The sequence below is a fragment of the Capra hircus genome, chromosome 7 (genome assembly GCF_001704415.2).
Source record: "Capra hircus breed San Clemente chromosome 7, ASM170441v1, whole genome shotgun sequence".
Lineage (NCBI taxonomy): Eukaryota > Metazoa > Chordata > Mammalia > Artiodactyla > Bovidae > Capra > Capra hircus.
In genome coordinates this window covers 60,308,369-60,329,514 of record NC_030814.1, presented here as the reverse complement: position 1 = coordinate 60,329,514, position 21,146 = coordinate 60,308,369, and the positions used below count along the sequence as shown (strand labels likewise).

Sequence of the window (21,146 nt, the reverse complement as noted above, 5' to 3'; positions counted from 1 at the left end):
CAGCGTTTTTCCATTTATGTTAACCTGCTAGGTAGTTAGTACATTTTATTTCCCAATGTTTTCTACCAGACCAAGCTGTTAGAGGCTCCAAAAACATTCATATGAGGGAAGGAATTTTCAGAAGTTCTTAAGCTTTTTCTGAAACAAGGGGGAAAACTGTAAACATTCATTTTTAGCTGTCATAATTTCTTACTTAAAATGTCAGTTGAAATAGATGAATATAATCTCTTTTCCCCAGTTTTTATTGGCACTTTGGGGATATTTGTACCTCCTCCCTTTTTTTTTTTTTCTCCCCTCAAAGAAGACTCCCAGAGAGAATGCTAGATGATAGACTTTCAGGCACAGTGGCAGAAAGTAAGAAAAGATGTGTTTTGGTAGATACAGTCACCCTTGGATCAGTGTGGACAGGTGCTATTTTAAGTAGGAAATCTCTCTCTTAAGCTGATGTCCTGGGAGACAGAGCATATGTTTGCTGCCCCAAGTAAATTTTCAATGGATTATAGAAAGGGACTCTTTGAGTAGCTCTAGCTCTTAGTTCCGGAGAAGGCAATGGCACCCCAGTCCATTTTCTTGCCTGGAAAATCCCATGGATGGAGGAGCCTGGTGGGCTGCAGTCCATGGGATCGCTAAGAGTCAGACAAAACTGAGCGACTTCCCTTTCACTTTTCACTTTCATGCATTGGAGAAGGAAATGGCAACCCACTCCAGTGTTCTTGCCTGGAGAATCCCAGGGACGGCGGAGCCTGGTGGGCTGCCATGTATGGGGTCACACAGAGTCGGACATGACTGAAGCGACTTAGCAGCAGCAGCAGCAGCTTAGTTTTGTTGTTGCTGCTTGGAGTTTAGTTCTGATGTTGCTGATATTTCTTTATCTGGGGCTGAGGAGTTGAATAGAAGCTGAAAATGACAAAGATTGTATAGGCTAGTGGATTTCTCATTAGTTGTGAAGTTGTCAGGGATGCTTGTGTACAGGCTCAGTCAGTTTGTGTCTGACTCTTTGAAACCCCATGAACTGTATCTTTTAGGCTTCTCTACCATGGAATTTTCCAGGCAAGAACACTGGAGTGGGTTGCCATTTCCAACTCCAGGGGATCTTCTCCACCCATGGATTGAACTTGCATCTCTTGAGTCTCCTGCATTGGCAGGCTCATTCTTTTCCATGGCTCCACCTAATGTTACTTGTGTTTCTGCAGAGAAATCAGGTGTCTCCTCTGTGTGTTTAAAATTCTTTTTGCTTTGTTGGGATTTAGAGGCCTGCTCTGGGGTGGTGAAATCTACCTAATTAGAAGCTTTGTTTTCCATCCATAGATCTTTGAACTCTGTGTTTACTGATATGTATAGGTTGTTGGCATTAAGGTAAATTTCTTATTGAAAGGATTGTCAGTGGAGTGATGTTGTTCTGTTTCTTGATGGCTTCACTGAACAGGAAGAGTCACTCCTCAGTCTCGATCGTCTCAACACTAAGTTCAGGATGATGGTTGTACCTACGCACACAGCTTGGTTGGGAGCTTGTGAAACAGCCCCTGCTATTCTTACTACTGCCACGACTACCACTGCTATTCTAATAAAGCTTAGAATTTTAATTAGTTAATACTTTAAGGCTTCTGCTTTTTATTTTTACCTGTCCTGCTTTCCAGTGATTTCTTAGAGTAGTTGCATTTCTCCTGTTGAGTCAAAGAGCTTAATTCTACCCTTCCTCCCTTTACCTTCTCCTCTCCTCTCTCTTTGCAGTGGTCAAATTCATTTGGAGAATCTTTTCTTTCTTATGTGCATTCTGGTAATAATATCTGAAGATCGTATTAATTTTTAGGAAATACACCCCTACTGACTGTTGCAGAGGTTATTTCTTTCCATTTGTTTTAACTATCTTGCCTGAAGTTGGTGGCCTTATTCCCAGATTCATAATATATTCTCTTTACTGTTAAAACGTATACTTTGCTTGGGTCTGGCACACTTCTTTATAGATAATTCTGAGTTTCCTGGCATGGAGAAGCGAGGCTCTTGACTGTCAGTGTTCATTCTCTGAATTGAGTTTTGTATAGGCATCTCTGTATAAAATCTCTTCATTATTCTTTCCTGCTCATTTTGAATTTATTTGGTGACTGCATTTGAAGTAGATTTCTAAAAATTTGAATACTATGACTATCCATATAATTTCTTGTTCTCTCTCTTTTTTTTTTCTTTTCTTTATTGCTTTTTGTTTGGCTGTGCCTTGCGGCATGTGGGAACTTAGTTCTCTGACCAGGGGTCCAGTCTGAGTTGGAAGCGCAGAGTCTTAAATCACTGGACCACCAGGAGGTCCTTTCATTCGTTTTTTCTACAAGTCATGTTGATTTGCTTTCTGTAGTTTATTGAAACTTCTTTCTAGCACCAGAAGATGATGTTATGAATAAAACTTTTTCTAGTCTTATTAATAAACTCACTAGCTCACTGTTTAAGAGAATTTACACACCCTGCTGCTGCTAAGTCGCTTCAGTCGTGTCCGACTCTGTGTGACCCTATAGACGGTAGCCCACCAGGCTCCCCGTCCCTGGGATTCTCCAGGCAAGAACACTGGAGTGGGTTGCCATTTCCTTCTCCAATGCATGAAAGTGAAAAGTGAAAGTGAAGTCGCTCAGTAAATGTCCGACTCTTCATGACCCCGTGGACTGCAGCCCACCAGGCTCCTCCGTCCATGCGATTTTCCAGGCAAGAGTGCTGGAGTGGGGTGCCATTGGCTTCTCCTTACACACCTTCAGTCATGTCTGACTCTTTGCAACCCTGTGGACTGCAGCCCACCAGACTCCTCCCTCCATGGGATTCTCCAGGCGAGAATTCGGGAGTGGGTTGCCATTTCCTTCTCCAGGAGATCTTCCCAACCCAGGGATCGAACCCAGGTCTCCCGCATTGCAGGGAGGTACTTTAACCTCTGAGCCACCAGAGAAACCTCCTTACACACCTTAGAGCTGGTTAAATAATTAACTGAAAACAATGTTTAGGTGTTGCATATGTAGTATTAAAAAGACACTGGAACAGGTAATGTGAAGTCTAGAAGGTTTCTTTACCCTTTGATGTTTATAATCTTTATTTCTTTTTAGAGTTCTAAAATGGCTGAAGGGAAAAATCTTTGTAGTTAAGCTGGGCTGACTTAGAAGTGAGGCATGTGGGCTGGCTGACATCATCAGTCTTCACTTAGGAGATATGAACAGTTGCCTTAAGATGTTATCTGTGAACTTACTCATTGGATTAATGGTTAGTTGCTTCAGAAATGATATGGGAAAGTGGGAAAGTGTTTCATTTGCTGACTCTGATAGGTTTGTTTTGAAAAATGTAGGTCTTTATTGTTAAGCTGAGATCCTTATGACTACGGTATTGCTTTCTACCTAATAAAAGGTTTTTTTTAATTCTTAAAATAGGTAATATATTTATATAGTGCAAAATTGAAAGAGTATAAAAGAGTATATAGTGAGTATATATGAAGTCCCCTTTCATTGCTGTTTTCTCTAGCCATCCATTTTTTTCTTCTTATATTTTGTTTCCTTCCAGAAATGTTTTCTGTAGATGCAGTAAAGTACACACACACACACACACCATTAAAGATATCTGTTTTGAGAGTTACGTTACTTAATTGTAAAAGAGACTTTAAGATAATCTCCTGACTTCTGCTTGGGTCCCCCCCCCCCCCACCCAGAAGTGTTTTCTTAAGTATATTCTTTGCTCTTATGACCACTGAATTGCATTCCACAGCCCCCTTTTTTGGTCAGAAGTTTCTGCTATCTTTTTTCACTCCTAAGAAAGCTGTTCCCCTGTTTGTCATTGCTTTCCTGCTACTTTCTTAGATATTTAATCTGAGGCCTTTGTTTTATTCTCTCTTCTGGGGCATCAGCTTCCGGTCCCTTATTGTAATGAAGTCTGTAAACCTCACATGCTTGGAATGTAGTCATTGTGTCATGTTTCTCGTCTGAATTGTTTTTCAACCAAGTCAGATTGAGTAGCCTTAGGCTAGCTGCTCGATTATTGGCTGTTCTGTGTAATATTGAGGTTACTTCTCTTTAACAAATAATTACTATTATGACAGCACATCTTAGTGTATTATCTGTACAGCCAATAGGCATTTACTGTTCTCTTTGAAATGTTTATTTCGGAGTGTCGGATCACTTTACACTTCATAATTTATTACCTTTTCTCATCAGAGATGGTTTATAGTAGTTTTCATTCACTATAATAATTTTCAAGGTTTTATCATTTCACTATAGTCTCTTTCAGTTTTGCATATCTGAGAATTCCTGTGATCTTTAAATCCTAACTCTGGCTCTTGTCCAGAAAAAACATTGAATGATGCTTTCTGGTTTTAGAGCCCCAAAGATAATACCTCTGACTTTTTTTGCCTATTAACCACTACTGGGGTTTGGGGAACCCTGTCTAATAAGTCTTTTTGTGACTGATAGTAGTTTCTGCTTTCTAATATTGGACCTTTAACTTCAGCCATAACAGAAGGAGTTTTTAGATTCAATTTAGGTGGTATTGTGCATTGCCTATAGCCATGGTAAAAATACTGCCACACTGTGCTATAGGAAGAAAGACTATTAATAAACAAAAAGTACTCTTTGCCTTGTGCCAGTGGAAAACATGCAGTAATGTAACCAGTGATAGATGCCTGGGGAGTGCAGTTTTAGGGATACTTTCACAAAATATTCCGTGTTGAGTATATCATAGGTAATCAGGAGAAGGGAACCCATGTTGCCTTCACTGGGCTTATATCTCACTGAGCCTCTCTTCTTATATTGCTGGGCACTATTGTGCTTGATCTGTGACACCTGGGCTTCTAGGTCCCTAAACTTCACATCTTCAGTTGGTTTTCCAGTTGATCAAGGCAACTGGTCATCTTGGGAAGTTATGCTGTAGTGCTTGTGGGTAAAGGTGAACTATGATGGGAATGGATGGTTTCTGTCTTTAAGTCAGGGAGATACTCATTATAGGTACAACTGGTTAAGGTGGGTGGTGCCCAGTCAGCGTGCTGTTGTACTGGGACAGGATTCTGGAAGCCTCTATCAGGCCTGGCATTAACCTTTTAGGTACTAGTGTGAGTGTGTGTGTGTGAGATATTGCAACACTTTTCACAGTGCCTTAGTGCGTTCTCATGAGTATGGGCCTTGCTGTGGGGCTGTGGGCTAATAGCCACCCCTGCCCCCTGCCTCCATCAACATTTCCTGCTTCCAGGCTCAGTTCAGGGAGCTACTTTCATCTCTTTCTTGGCAATTTTCCAGGGCAGTGATTCCAGCCTCTTTTCCACTGTACATCCTCTTTTCACTGTCTTCATTGTTCTATTTTCTGTCGCACCCCCTCCTTTTTTACACCGTTGTACTTTCCTTCCCAGGATCCAGTGACTCTGGTGATTACTACAGTTTAATTATAGCTGCTTTTTAGACTCTATATTGCCTTTTAAAATATAAGAAATTAGGAGTCACTTCTAACAGGTGCAGCTGTACAATACAGAAATTATAAAGGCAAAGATAATTTTTTTTAAATTTATATACACCCATACACATGCACATAGCTTTCTACACAGGCGAAACTGGAACTGTGCAGGGAAGGGAATTCTGGAAAGTGTAGTTCTGAATTGGCTAAACTGACCCAACACAAATCCATCACAGTCTTTCATTTGCCTGATGTGAAGTAAATGCTCCAGTGTTTCTTCCGGTTGGACTTACGTTTATAACTGTTCATTAAATAAGCTATTGCTGTGTGTGTATATGCAGAAGTAGTACCCCCAAAAGAGAAAAGATTGTTTCATTCTGGTTCTAGGAAAAGAATTTTTAAATGAGAGTATCATATAAATAGACATAATCCAAGTACAAATTCCTTTGTAAAAATTTCATGGTTGAATACAAAGTTAATTACCTAACTTTGAGCTTCTATATAATTTTCCAAAAAGATTTTTTCCCCCACACAGGCTATTTTAGTTGTTTGGGATTAGAAGTCATTTGTCTTGGCAGGAAAGGGAAGAAGCCCAATCATAGAGCTGGTTTAGTGTAGGTTTTCAGAACATTTCCTTCTATATAACATTCTATGGTAAACTTGTCTTTCACAATTCTCATTGACATCACATCTGCAGGATTTCTATACTTGTAAATAATTTTAAGAATATTTGTTTTTATTTTTACCTACGTCTGCAGAATTTGGGTATCTGTAGTTTACTTATGGATATACAAGTTCTTGAATGTAAGCATTGAATGTAACTAACACATATTCAAGCAAGGGATTCTTTCTTTAATCAAGTAAAAATGTTGGTACAAGACTTGAAATCAGAGAGAGGTGCCAAAGGTTAAAAAAAAAAAAATCTTCGACAAGAAATGAGCTAAATAATGGCATTCTCTTTGAGACAAATAGAGGCTGTTTTATTGTGTCTTGACGTAGGTCTTTTTACTTCTGTTTTTCCCCAACTGAACACAGAGGACTTGTGCCTATTGAAATACTCTCTTCCATAGACTTAAGTGAAAACTGTAAATGCTTGAAAGCTCTCAAGTAAGGAAAGGCTGAATGAGTAAGCTGCCAAGCATCACTGGAGAGAAACTTAAGTGAGAGAAGAAGAGGAAGAAAGAACAATTTGACAAACTTCTCTGGCTGCAGTAGTGTAAAATACAGACATTTTGTGATACAGTGACAGTAAAGAATTTTAGGATGGGATTCATTTGACCTACTGTGTCCTCCTGTTGGGGGGGAAAAAAAATCCCCCTAAGCCTTTCTATAGACATTTCTTAGTTCCTTCCCTCCCCGCCCCCCCCCCCCCGACTAATTTGTTATGATGTCATCTTATTCTTTCTTGTCTCGTGTGGATACTATTCATTTAAAAGGGATTAGGATGGCTTATATATTATATTGTATCTAGAGATATTTCTTACTTTATGGGACATATACCCTGATTTCTCCTTAGCTTTTCAGTGAAAATGCTTTTCACTGATATCCCCATAGTTTTGAGTACCAGTTGTAACCACTGACAGATGTTTTCAATTTCACAGACAAAAAGTTTTGAGTTCAGAGCGTGAAGAGCAAATCTGATCTCTACAATGACCAAAACCCATGACTGGCCTTTTAACCAAGCAAACTAACCAGCCAGTTGTATATATAAAAGTTATTGTAGATGCAGGAAATTGTAGATTCTCCAGTAGAAACCCTGTAATACCAATACAGAAAATATAATACAGGCTCAAGAGGGAGCCTCTATATAGTTTATATATATATAATTAAGACTGATTCAAGTTATATGACAGAAACCAACTCAACATTGTAAAGTGTTATCCTCCAGAAAAAAAGAGAAAATCTAATACATACTGGGTAAAACATTTTCCCCCACCTGTCTCCTAAAAATTTGTACTTTGTTGAGAACTGTATTTTACCAATGGTTCTAGTTGCAGACCCTCACCTGAAGGTGTTTCAGAGTCCCACACATTCAGTGTATGGTGGATGAGACAGTGAGACAGTCTCCGTTTTTTCCGTCTCTAGCAGAAGGGGAAAGCATGTCCCCTTTTTTTTCTTGTAAAAAGAGCTGCAGAAAGCAACAGAAGTTGATATCTGGTAGGATCTCCCCATTTACAGTTTCCCCTACTTTCGTTAAATTTAAAAATACCTGCAAGGAGAGTGAAAAAGTTGGCTTTAAAGCTCAGCATTCAGAAAACTTAAGATCATGGTACCGGTCCCATCACTTCATGGCAAATAGATGGGTAACAGTGGAAATAGTGGCTAAGTTTATTTATCTGGGCTCCAAAATCACTGCAGATGGTGACTGCAGCCATGAAATTAAAAGACGCTTATTCTTTGGAAGGAAAGTCATGACTGACCTAGACAGCATATTAAAAAGCAGGGACATTACTTTGCCAACAAAAGTATGTCTAGTCAAGGCTGTGGTTTTTCCAGTAGTCATGTATGGATGTGAGAGTTGGACTATAAAAGCTGAGCGCTGAAGAATTGAAGCTTTTGAACTGTGGTGTTGGAGAAGACTCTTGAGAGTCCCTTGGACTGCAAGGAGATCCAGCTAGTCCATTCTAAAGGAGATCAGTCCTGGGTGTTCACTGATGCTGAAGCTGAAACTCCAGTACTTTGGCCACCTCATGCGAAGGGCTGACTCATTTGAAAAGACCCTGATGCTGGGAAAGATTGAGGGCAGGAGAAGGGGTCGACAGAGGATGAGATGGTTGGATGGCGTCACTGACTCGATGGACATGGGTTTGGGTGGACTCCGGGAGTTGGTGATGGACAGGGAGGCCTGGCACGCTGAGGTTCATGGGGACTCAAAGAGTCAGACACGACTGAGCAACTGAACTGAATATAAATTATATAATTATATATATTATAATCTATACACACATATACACATAGTTTGGCTGCATGGCACTTGGGATCTTAGTTCCCCCGTAAGAGATCAAACTTGTGATCCCTGTGTGTTGCCTGCAGTGGGAGCATGGAGTCTTAACCACTGGACTGCCGACGAAGTCCCTTAAGTCAAAAATTATGTAGAATTCTTTGTTGTTCAGTCACTCAGTTGTGTCCGACTCTTTGCGACCCCATAAACTGCAGCACACCAGACTTCCCTGTCCTTCACAGTCTCCTGGACTTTGTTCAAACTCGTATCCATTAACTCGGTGATGCCATCCAACCATCTTGTCTTCTGTCGTCCCCTTCTCCTCTTGCCGTCAATCTTTGCCAGGATTGAGGTCTTTTCCAGTGAGTTGGCTCTTTGCATCAGGTGGCCAAAGAATTGGAGCTTCAGTTTTAGCATCAGTCCTTACAATGAATATTCAGGGTTGATTTCCTTTAGGATTGACTGGTTTGATCTCCTTGCTGTCCAAGGAGCTCTCAAGAGTCTTCTCCAGCACCACAGTTTGAAAGCATCAATTCTTTGACATTCAGCCTTCTTTGTGGTCCAACTTTCAGTACATGACAACTGAGAAAAACTTTGACTAGATAGACCTTTGTTGGCAAAGTGATGTCTCTCCTTTTTACTATACTATGACAAACTAGGTTTGTCATAGTTTTTCTTCCAAGGAGAAAGCATCTTTTAATTTTGTGGCTGCAGTGATTTTGGAGCCCAAGAAAATAAAGTCTTCAGTGTTTCCATGTTTTCCCCATCTATTTGCCATGAAGTGATGGAACTGGATGCCTTGATTGTAGTTTTCTGAATGTTGGATTTTAAGCCAGCTTTTTCACTCTTCTCTTTCACCTTCATCAAGAGACTCTTTAGTTCCTCTTCACTTTCTGCCATAAGGGTGGTGTTATCTGCATATCAGAGGTGATTGATATTTCTCCTGGCAGTCTTGATTCCAGCTTGTGCTTCATCCAGCCTGACAATTTCCCATGATGTACTTACTCTGCGTATAAATTAAATAAGCAAGGTGACAATATATAACCTTGATGTACTACTTTCGCACTTTTGAACCAGCCTGTGGTTCTCTGTCTGGTTCTAACTGTAGAATTCTTAAGTCTGTACAAAAAAATCTGTATATCTGATAATTTTCATGGTTTGCCTAAGTAGAGAAATTTTATCAGCTAGTCTTTTTTTAAAGAGGAAAAAACTGATTTATTCTTTTTTCTCTTTTTTTTTTACTCCTTTTTCTCCTTTCTAAAAAATACATAAGCTTCTTATGCAGTTTTCCCATTTCTTTTGTACAGATATGTTTAAAAGATTCCTCAAATTGCCCTATATGTTTTCAATTTTTCCTTCTTTTTTTCAGTTAGTCTTGATTGTAATGAAAATCTGAAAAAATAAAAATGTGTTTTCTTATTTGACACACTGAAGAAATCTTAAAAGTATGATGGTTTCTGAGTCTTTGTAAAGAAAGAGAAAGTATTTGATTATAGACAGGGAACCAAAACATGATGGTATTAAATTCGGATAGGAGATGAAAGGATTCTGAAATTCTGAAACTTGTTGCTGTTGTGAAATATAACCCTTAAGGTGTCATTTTTCCTCTTCAGTTTCTGTTATGAAGATAGTATGTAGATAACATTTGGGGCTTTATTAAAATTATATTGGCAGCCATTCCACAGTTTTTAAAAAAATAGCAATTTCACTGAGGTATTTAACAGTGAAGCCATTAATGAACCTCTTATATATGAAAGTAACAAATTAAACCTTATAATAAGATTCTTTTGTAGTATGTGAGAGAGTTAAATTAGCAGGTTGTCACTACACTGTGCTCCTGCATTTCTGTTTAATATTTGTACCATACAAGGGAATCAGAAATTATTGTTCTCAAAGTTTAAAATTTAGCTTGCAGAGAATTTAAGAGTGCATAATAGATTTTATTAGAGTAAAGGGGACCCAAGCAAGGGATTTGCTCCATACTTCAAAAAGTAGAAACTGGTTCTGCCTTTTCTGTGTCTCAGAGGGAGTCCTTATTTACACTTGATAAGAAAGTTGTAAATATTAAAACATGAAGAAACCATGTATCTTCTCAGAAAATAGTTCCAGATTGGAGATTAATAATGAAAACTTGAAACTGACATGGCAACTTGGACGCTCTATTTAGTACATGCTACCCATTCCATTACTCTTGCCTGGAAAATCCCAGGGACAGAGGAGCCTGGTGGACTGCCATCTGTGGGGTCGCACAGAGTCGGACACGACTGAAGCGACTTAGAAGCAGCAGCAGCAGAGAAGGAATGATTTCTTACATTTTTGCCCCTCGTGCTGCCCTCATTTCTCTTGAGCAAAGCTCTGAGAGAGTCATTTGTTTTTTTCCCAACTGGCCTTTGGGTCTTACCCTTTGTCTGTCCTTCGTATAAATCTTTAATCCGTCTTCTCCTGCAGCCCTTCTCTGATAGTTAAAATTATAGGTTTTGTTTTTCTCAGCAAAACAAGAAAAATTGCTAAAATACATTTTTCTAAATCACCACTTTGACCATCATAATTCTAGTCATCTCCACAAATCTGGAGTGGCTGTTCTTGTTGAGCATGTTAAATCTGAGCACCTTTCCTGGTCCCTGAAGCCCCTTGGCATTTGGACTTACCTTTGCTCACTTACTGGTATCAGTTTGTCAGATCAAAGGCTTTGGCCATCCCCCACAGCCAGTCATATTGAAATCCTACTTGTACTTTTGTACCTAGCTTAAGACTGTTTTCTCCACTGTATTCTTCAGTGACCACTCCCCACCCCCCGCCTTTCTAAATCCATCAGCGATCTAGGTGGTACCATCCAATTCACATTTTGGGGCCTTCTTTTATTAGTTAATCATTGTCTCTTTTGAAATTAACCTCTGACTAAACTATAAACTCCTGAGGGCAAGTGCCTATATCACCTGAGCATCTCATATAGTGAAAGTTGACGTGCTTGTTGAATTATTTAAATATATTAGGAAGTAGTATTAGTAATACAGGTCACTGTGTCCCAGGAATTGTTCTGAGTATTTTACACACATTCCCATTTAATCTTCTAAACATGAGCTTCATACTGTTAAGACAGAGAGATTAAATGACTTATTTAAGATCTCACGGGTAGTAAGTTCACAACCACACTTCGAACTTAGCCTGGCTTTAGACTTCAAACTCTTAGCCACCGTGCAACACTATAATTCCAGGTGAGAAGAATAGTGTTAGATGGCCTATACCATAAATTAGACTTTTGATTATATATGCCCTTTCCTCCCCAAGTTTTATTATGAAAAATTTCATACATATATAGAACTGGAAAGAGTTTTTCAATTGAACATGCATATTTACACACACCTATTTTGTAGATTCTGTGATTGATTTTTTGATATTTGCTTCATCACGTTTACCAATTCCTGTGTCCATCATCTTAGTGTTTTATTTACTTTTGAGTTTTTGTGGGTGGGGGACTGTGCTGGGTCTTCATTTTTGCACTCAGGCTTTCTCTAGTTGCAGTGCACTTGGTTCTCATCGCAGTGGCTTACCTTGCTGCAGAGCATAGGTTCTAGGCTACGAGGGCTTCAGTAGTTGTGGTGCATGGACTCAGTAGTTTCCACGCATGAGCTTAGTTGTCCACAGGTATGTGAAATCTTCCCGGAGCAAGCATTGAACCTGTGTCCCTTGCATTGCCAGATTCTTAACAACTGGACCACCAGGAAAGTCCATCTTATTATTGTTTTGATTCATTTCAAAGTCAGTTGTAGATACTTGGCATATTTCATCTGTAAATGTTACAGCATGCATCTCAGTTTAATTTTTTATGATGAATTTTATATAGTAAAATGTACAAATTTTAAATATTCGATAGGTTTTGATAAATGCACACACTTTGTAACCCAGTCCTCTATGAAGATAAGAGAACATTATATGATTATCATTTTATTGAATACTTGCCTTGTATTTCAAGTAAATGAGTCATACATTTTCCCCCATATTGAAACCTGCTTTTCTGATTGTTCCATGTTCTCTTACTGTATCTTTGGTTTATTACACAGACCTCATTGAGGGCAGGATCATCTGTTTCAGAACATACTTAGAGGTGTGACTAATGGTGGATTTACTGTTGTAGTAACCATTCTCCCTTCCTAAGGTAATGTGGATCCTTAATAGTACCAATTCCTTTGATATGCAGTGTTTCAGCTCATTTTCATGAATTAAGTTGACCTTTCCTGTTAGTTTTCCAATAGAAAGTGATTTGCTCATGTGATTTTGATGTTGAGAGGAGGGTGCTGCACTTGGATCCCGTTCTTTTTTGGTTGACTGTTATTTGATAGATAACTGTTTAAAGTTTTCTCAGGTTGATGTAGGAGAAGAGTGTGGTTTTATGAATCCCATCTCCATCTCTCAGTCCCTTGAAGTCATTCAGTCTTATGACTTAAAAATTCCTCTATTCATGGATGATTTCAAAATTTATGTTTCCAGCCAGCCTTGATCTTTATTCTAAATTTATCATCCACTACTTGAATTTCAGCTTTTAACATGTAGAAAACAGAATCTTAATGTTTTTCACTCCTCCCCTTCTCAATGTATGCCATCTATAGTGTTCTTACTCCCAGTTGATATTAGGTCTTGGAATTCAGTTAGTTTAAATGCTAATTCATAAATTAGACTAAAGAATATAGCCTTTCATAGGTTTTATCTAATCCCTAGGCCCCTCCCCCATTCTCTCTTCAATTTAAACTGAGGAGTGTGTGTGTGTGTTTGAAAATTGATGTAAAAGGTTTATAAGGCATGATCTTAAAAATACTGATTATTATTTTGGGAAGCCAGAAGGTTTGTATTTTTAACAATTATATTTGCTTAATTGTTTTTGTAATAACTTAGGGTGATGTCTTTGCTGGGAAGGTCAAGCCCACTTTTGATAAACCCTTTTACAAGTTGACTCTTCGACTTCTACCTGTAATTCATCTCATGTGTAATTCTAAGTGAGCACAAATTGGATGTCTAGATGATGGTGTTGCTTATGCACTATAATGTCTTTTCACACTTTAGGAATGCTGCATCAAAAGGAAGAAAATTCCTGACCATCTGCTATTAGGTTTTCATGTAGAAGAGTAGATAAATCTTAGACTAGCAGTTTTACCACAATAACAAAATGGGCTGTAGTTGTTGGAAGTTGATGGCAAATGTCAGAGAGCAGTTTTGCACCTACTGGCCTGAAGGGATTGTCAGGAGACACGAGGAAGATGTGATGACCTGGCACTGTCCCAGAATGCCTGTAGAAGTGTGCTAAAGGTGGTATATTCTTTTTCCTTATTTCTTACTGCCATTTTCCCTTTTGAATTTCAAGGGGGAGTTAGGGAGATTAATCAGAGAGAAGGTAGCATTGGCACGGTTATTTCTGGACCCAGTTTCTTAGTGTGTGCCATGGGTGACATTTCTAGCATGAAGCGCTTAACGCTCTTGTCTTTCTATTTGGAGCAAAAGCTATGGCAGAAAATACGTTCACATGGAAGATCAGTGTTTTTGTTGTCAATTCAATGGAATTCTGACAAAACGTATATGAAAATTTAGAGCACAGATGAAGGAAGTAAAGACTACCACCTATGATCTTGAGAACTCTATACTTCTGAAATTTTTAGAACCATGTTCTCTATACCTGTGTCCTTTATCCCCTAGGGTGCATTCCCCACCCCCTACATAAACCCAGCAAAATAACTATTAACATTAAATACGTGAGGAGTGTTAGGGATTTTATTTGGTCATAGACCTGGAATGAGTGCTATTTATTAAGAGCAAAAAAGTCACTATCCTTAAATGGCTCATATTTCTTTTGACAGTATAAGAATGGTGAATAATATTATTTGATACTTGAATCTGTACAAAGGGAGGGGTAGACTAAGAAGACAACTCGATGTGTACTTGTGTTTCTAATAGTATTTCCCAAGCTGTATAGATTCATTTGCAGCTGATAGGCATTTGGTTTTGTGGAGTCAAGGAGTATCTTTGAAATTATGGCCATTTCCTTAAAAGAGGCTGCTTAGCAATGGATATATGACAGTCGAACTTTTTCCTGTTAATAGAGTAGCTTACCTTTCGAGTTTTGGAAAGCATGAAGAGAAGTGGAATGTGGTTGTAAAAGAGGAAAGAGAGCAATTAGGGTCAAGAGATGTGGGAAAGTGCATAAAAGTTATGGGGAAAGGAGCAGATACAGCAGTTTGCCTTGTTGGATAAACCAGATAATGATCTTGAAAAGAGAATATCAAGAAAGAAGTTCTTGAATTGAAAAATCTGGGCCACATGATCTATAGGCTTTGATATGACCAAATGTAGGTCTTCATTCTGAGAGGTTAATTCCATCCACGTTTTATATTTAATAGAGATTTTGGTAATATGGAGGATCACCGTCCAGCAATCATGAAACATATTCTCTTTGACTGATAGGTTATCTTTGTCTTAAAATTCTCATACTTCACTTGATCAGATCTCAGTAGTTCTGGCAGATCTGCCTAGGACCCAAATCCTCCACAATTGGATGGGTTGGTTCCTAAATTAAACGTAGACTTGAAGTATGTTTTTTCCTAAGCAGAAAACCCCCAACATAATAGTGATCCTTAATCCTCAGTTATGTATTTTGTCCCAAAATAAAATTGTCAGAGGCTATCAATGAGATTATTTTATATTTCTTTTGAAAAATAGTATCTGTTTTTGATAATGGATAATATGTGTTGGCCTATATAATTACTTGATTTTTAAGTGCCTTACTCAGAAGGACTTTTGGAATTAGGAATTCTAAATCTTTAAATTTAGCCTTGATTCATAAAGCCAAATCAGAGTAATGCTTTGTCTAATAGTACATTTATATAAAGCAGATTATTTGACTGAGATAATGTGGTCAGTTTTATATTACTATTAATAAGAAGTGTATCCAGGTTGTTGGCTTATTAAAAGCTCTTGCTAATTATCAGTCTTCATTTTGGATACCATATGTTAACAGTGTAGAAAGTAATACTGGAAAGGAGAGAGTTTCTGGGACCAACTCCGGAGCCTAAGATGTCTTTAATGGGATTAAAGATGGATCTGTTACATCTAGTTCTCACATATTGTTATTAAAAATAGCAAATATTTGTTAAATATTTACTGTGTGCCAGCCTCTTCTCAGGACTTTGCGTGTGTTAAATTCCCTTTTGCTTGTTACTGCTATTAATTCCATCTTAGGAGTTAGAGACCCAAGGCACAGTAAAGTTGATGAACTTGTCCAGCGTGACAGGCCCAAGTGTGGAGCAGGTCTCTAATCACAGGTGTCTGTTTGCTCTTGTTGAAGGTAGAAGGTTTTGCTAATGACAGAATGAGTTTTAAATTTTAAAGACAGTTAAATTTCTGACAGCTATTCACACTAGTGAATGCTTTATCTTTTTAAGTGTGTTCTTTCTTAGGAAATTGGTAATCATCTTATAGATTCTTATCCAAGTCATGCTTTACGGTTATCATCAACATAACTAGAGCTGCATGAAATGTGCTTCTCTTCATTCATGATACAGTGAAAGATTTTTAAATTGTACTCCTAGCCTGGAAGATTTATAATGTAATGGTAGGTTAGAAAGTTACTGGATGTCCCTATGTGATGAACATTCTAGCTTGGGTTCCAGGGATATTATAAGGAGGAAATGCAAACTATACTTCCAAGTTGGATACATATTCATTCTTGCTGACTTGATAGCTCTTGCCTTGGGTCACCACAAAGGCTAGATCATACCACAGAGCATGCATCATGCGTGCGTAGCCTGCTTTTCCATAGTTTTTTCAAGAGTTGATGTGAAAAACATTAACTTTTTACCTATTCTGTAAAAGCTCCTTGGAGGTACTGACATGTTTCCTTATTGTTCCTACCGCTGGCTAGTTTTTAAAGGCAATTCAGACTTTTGCATTTGTATCATTCCCCCCAAATAAACTGATGTGCTTCCTTTATCAGATGAAAGCTGTTGATTTTGTTCTTTCCCCTGGCTACCAGGAAGATCAAAGCCAAACTAGTGTATACTAGAATACTCTTTTAGGGCTTTTTGGGTGAGTTAACCAAAACAGTTTAGGATCTGGTAAAATTTCTAGATTCATACACAATATTCACAATATAGTTTCAAGAAATTCTTGGCATCCTATGAAACATCCTCGACCCCTGCCTTTGATCTTTTTACATCGGTATTTCAACCATTCTCTGTGTGTGCCCTGTGTAAATAATAAACACATTGCTTTCAGAGATTTTGAGGTGCTGAGCAGTTGCCGTCTATGTATAATATTTGGCAGCAAGGCCAGGGGAACATTTTTGGTTCTCATGATAATGACACATATAAATGGCTATAGAGTTTTTATCTTAGGGTTTTCCAGAAAATGCAAACTGGAGATTTTGTGTGTGTGTGTGTGTGTGTGTGTGTGTGTGTGTGTGTGTGTGTGTGTGTGTGTGTGTGTTTGGTAGAAATACTAGGGCATAAAGGTGGAGTTTTTGTGCACTGAGCACAATTGTGAATCGATATTCAGTCAAGTTATGACATTTTTGCTTCTCTTCACTGTGGTTCTTGGTGAAGTCTCTTCATGGAAGCTGTGAAAAGTCTTTGGAAATTGTCCCTGGGGCTGCAGTTTTAAAATCTGGTTCCCGAATGAGGAAAGAGCCTTTTCTCTTTAGTGGTGGTGTAGCCATTGGCCCCAGCCTTCAGAGTTGGTGGTGGTTGTTCATAGGTGCTCCGTCATGTTGGGTTTCTAGCCAGGAGGCCTGGGCTACCTTTGCTCTTGGTCCTCTGTGTATAAAAGGATGGTATATTCAGTTTGTGGGCTGTACAGGATAGCATGTTTCATTGTACTTGCCTTTGGAGATTTCTTGCTCTTTAATGTCTCCTTCAGATAGGGCTTCAGGGAGGTTCAGCATCTGTCCCTAAGACTGTTCCCAAAACATTGTCTAGTGATGAGGAACTCATGCTACGGGGAGATGTTGGGAATAGCTGTGATTTTCACCTCTTTTTCCTTTTCTTTCTTTGTAAAAGACAATTTGTAGTACATTTTGTCTCTCTAAGGGAGACCAGAGTACCCAGCTGGTTAGATATATTTAAAGAAAGAAAAAAATCTCTTTAAACAGACCTTGAAGAATTCTATTATAAATCTGAGTGGGAACCTGAGAATGCTGTGGCATACAGGCAAAACTAATTAAAATAACTGATAAAGAAATCAGATGTAGCTTTACATGGGATTTTCAAGATTAAAATGTACGAGAATTAATGTTAATAAACTCTGCTTTTAACTCCAGAAAGGATAGGATCTCATTTCTTTTGTGTAACTTGAAACCACAATCACCTGTGCCCTCTAGTGAGTTAGTTTGACAGTCAAATTTTGTATTGTGCTTCCTGCCTCTGCTCTAATTACTGCTGAGGTTCTTGGTGTAAGAACTCTCTTAGCCCCTCTGATCTCCTCATCCCTGGATGTTTGTTGCTGCCTCTCTGGTCTTGCTGCACTGCTGGTCTGGAGAGCTGTTAAGGTCATCCTGGCAGGTATGGCGACCTGTGGCAGTCAGTTCTCAAGGCCAGCTTAGCTTCTGCCCCCAGTGATGCCCAGGCAAAGTGCCCTGTCCTCAGGATGTTTATGCCAAGCAAGGAGAGTTTGGTTAAAAATATTCCCTTCCTTTCCCCTATCCATACTTACTGACCTGCTGTCTGGGACAGGGTGGATCATGTAGGGATCCTAGAGACCTCAGCATGGTCAGCACCTGTGGGCTTCCCTTCCAGGAGTGGTGTGCAAGGTACTGCTAGGATGTGTACTAACAGATCCCTGAGGTAGAGGCCAAATTGCTGTTTGCTGGGTATAGGCAATTGAGTACATTTTTGAGGTTCCCCAGGCTGTGGCAGAACACAAATGTTAGAGGGGTGGGAGATGGTGGCCAGCCTTGGGCCCGGTGAGCCCCATAGACAGCTGTTTGTCCAGTAGCAAAGGCTTGTGATAGAGCAGCTTCTTATTGTATGACTGCTGTTTATCAGCTGGGTGGTTTTTTGCCAGCTCCCCTCCCCCACTTTACTTCTTAGCCTAGTTTTTTTTCTGTCTTTGAATGAAGACAGGTGATGATTAGCTGCCCTATTTCCAACTGGCACATTTGGCATTATAGAGAACATGGTACAAAACGACTGTTCATTTAAGGTTTCTGTATCTGTCATAAATGATTTTTAAAGTTTCACATGTCAAAATTGATAGGTTCCCAAGGAAAAGCTTCAGGAAAAAATAGACATTCACTTTTTACAGTATACACAATTTTAATAACAAAACTTCCCTGTACACTGCACTTGGTTACCCCCTGCCCCAGTATAATAGTATTTTCTTCTCCCTTCCCCCACAACCCACTTGACCACCTCCCACCCTACCCCATCCCCCTACCACTCCCACAAAAAATGGCTCTTAGGGTGACTGAACACAATATGTGTGGACTGTACTTTTAGTTTCCAGTTTCAATGTTGGTCGGAAGGTTCATCAAACATTCCATAGATTAGGCTTTTAAAAATTACCAAGGAGGAACAGGTTAATTGCAAGAGTAGCAGACATTTCCAAAATGTTTGCAATAGCGATATGAAAGCTTAAATAGCCATTTACTATTTATTTTGACCTTAAATTAAGTACTATGTGTTTGCCCTAGGTTAGGAACAGAAATATTTAATTATCTATCTTCATCTCTTTTATCTTTTTCTAGTTGAAGCAGTTTAACCTGTAAGGTATGAAAAGCATGTTCCCAAACAGATTTTTGAGTCAGATCTGTCACTGTATTGCTTTATTAGGAAAATGATCATGTAAAAATAATATTTCAAAATTTCATATTGATATCCATACTTTAGAGAGAATAGGGCATTTATAGTCTCCAACCCCCCCACCGTTGTGTAGAGGAGGTATGCCTAAAGAAAATGGTATGCTTGTTTTGAATTTAGAATTAAGACCTAGTGCTACATAGGTAGGGCTCATTTTTATTGGAAAGAGTCTAGATCTTGGTGACTAGCATTAGAATAAGCAGATGGATTTTAATAATTAGTAGAGTTGGGAAGTTTAGTCAGTTCCATTCATTGAATTGGTACAGAAATTAACTTAGCCACATTAAGAAATTACATGTGTTAGTGCAGATTTTTGGCTTAAAAATTAGTATTTTTGCTGTTTGTTGTTGGCAGTGGGTATTCTCTGAGTTGTATGCATTTGTAAATTTATCAACTCACTCTAATTTCAGAAAGGTGATTGAAATCCTGGCAAGCTACAGAAATGAATATAAATAATTCCAAACTAGCTATTGGTTACTAGGTGGGTACAGTATCAGACCCTTTGTTAGCTTCCTTTTTCCAGAGATTTATTTTTTTGGTTTTCAAGTGGTCATTTTCTTCTAATCTTGAAAATGAAAAAGGGGGCATGGGGGAGTTGAAGAGAATAAGACAGTAAAAAACAAAAGGCCTAACATTATATTGCCAGCATCTGCAGTGTAGTTGTGATGCTCTTCCACCCGAACCAGTTGGTAAAGAGAGCACATATGACTAACAGTCTCATCTTCAAACCTGTGCTGATACAGAAACACAAATAGACCAAAATTAAAAGGAATCTTGTCTTCTATAGGCATTTGAAAAGGGAAGTTTGCTCTTTAAATGGAAAAGGAAAGCGCTGTTTGGCACTGTTATTCACTTTACTCGGAGAGCATTGCCCAAAAGATGAAGGGCCAAAAAAATCTGTTATTTTTCAACTGAAAAGTATGCCTTGGTGGCCTTGGCTATGCTGTTCCCCTGAATTACTGAATGGCTTGATTTTCCAATTTACTTTCCTATGTACATTAAGGATTTTGCCGACTGATGGTCCATTTTACTAGTGTAATCTTTAGGATTAATGTGGGGATTCCCAGCCAATTTTCTCACCCTTCTGCTCACAGTTTCAATTAATTTTGGGTTGTGGTTGAAATGCTGGAAACTACTCTGCTATCCTCCAAAGTTAGTGGAATCTTGTATGTCTAAGACACAATTGTATTGTGACAAAGCTGTTCCCTTACAAATGGCCATGATTATCCTGATAAATGGGTTGGTAAATTTTAGCTTGTGGAGCTCTCATTTGTTACAGGGGCTTTAAGTGTGAGCTGTGCTCTATGCCGGGAAATCGGCTTCTGTCCTTGCCCAGCAGGCCTAGGGTCTAGTTTTATTAAGAGATGAAATGCTCACTGCTCAAGATCTGCTGAGGTGGACTGAGACTTTACCAAATGAATCTGCCCACCTTAGAAATTGTAGAGAGCACATTTTTACTATAATTTGTGATCTTGTCTGCTTTTTACTGAGACACATTTTCTTCGAAATGTAGGTAGACATCTTTCAGTATTAAATCTCATGGGTTAAACTATAGTCTTAACATGTTTCAGTTCCATCCTGGGAAGAAATACGCCTTGAATGAAGTAAAGGATAACTTTTTTTTATGGTAATGATTTTCTCTAAGAATTTTTTCCTTCATCAGCAAATGTCAGTTTTCATCTTCTAAAAATCAAGTCAGTTGTCTAATTTCATGGTTTTTGCTAGTACATACGTGGAACCTCATTTATGGAAAAATTCTGTATGATTGGTAACATATCTAAATCATAAATACGTCATAGTCTCTCTGGAGAAATCATAATTGAATAAACAAAATACTTGTGGCTCTTTTCTACATGAGAAATGTGATATCATTATCATTTTTAAATTGCTGAACATTTATATTAATAACAGAATCTCTCCCCTCACCCCTTTCCAGCTGCAGGTCCCTCGGCCTTTGCCCTATTTGATTCAGA

General features: G+C 38.6%; 1 protein-coding gene across 1 annotated transcript in view; it reads left to right on the top strand.

Moving 5' to 3' along the window:
• The window catches only part of CTNNA1 (catenin alpha 1), a 173,423-nt gene that overhangs the window by 84,765 nt on the left and 67,512 nt on the right, over window positions 1-21,146 (top strand). The window lies entirely within an intron of this gene.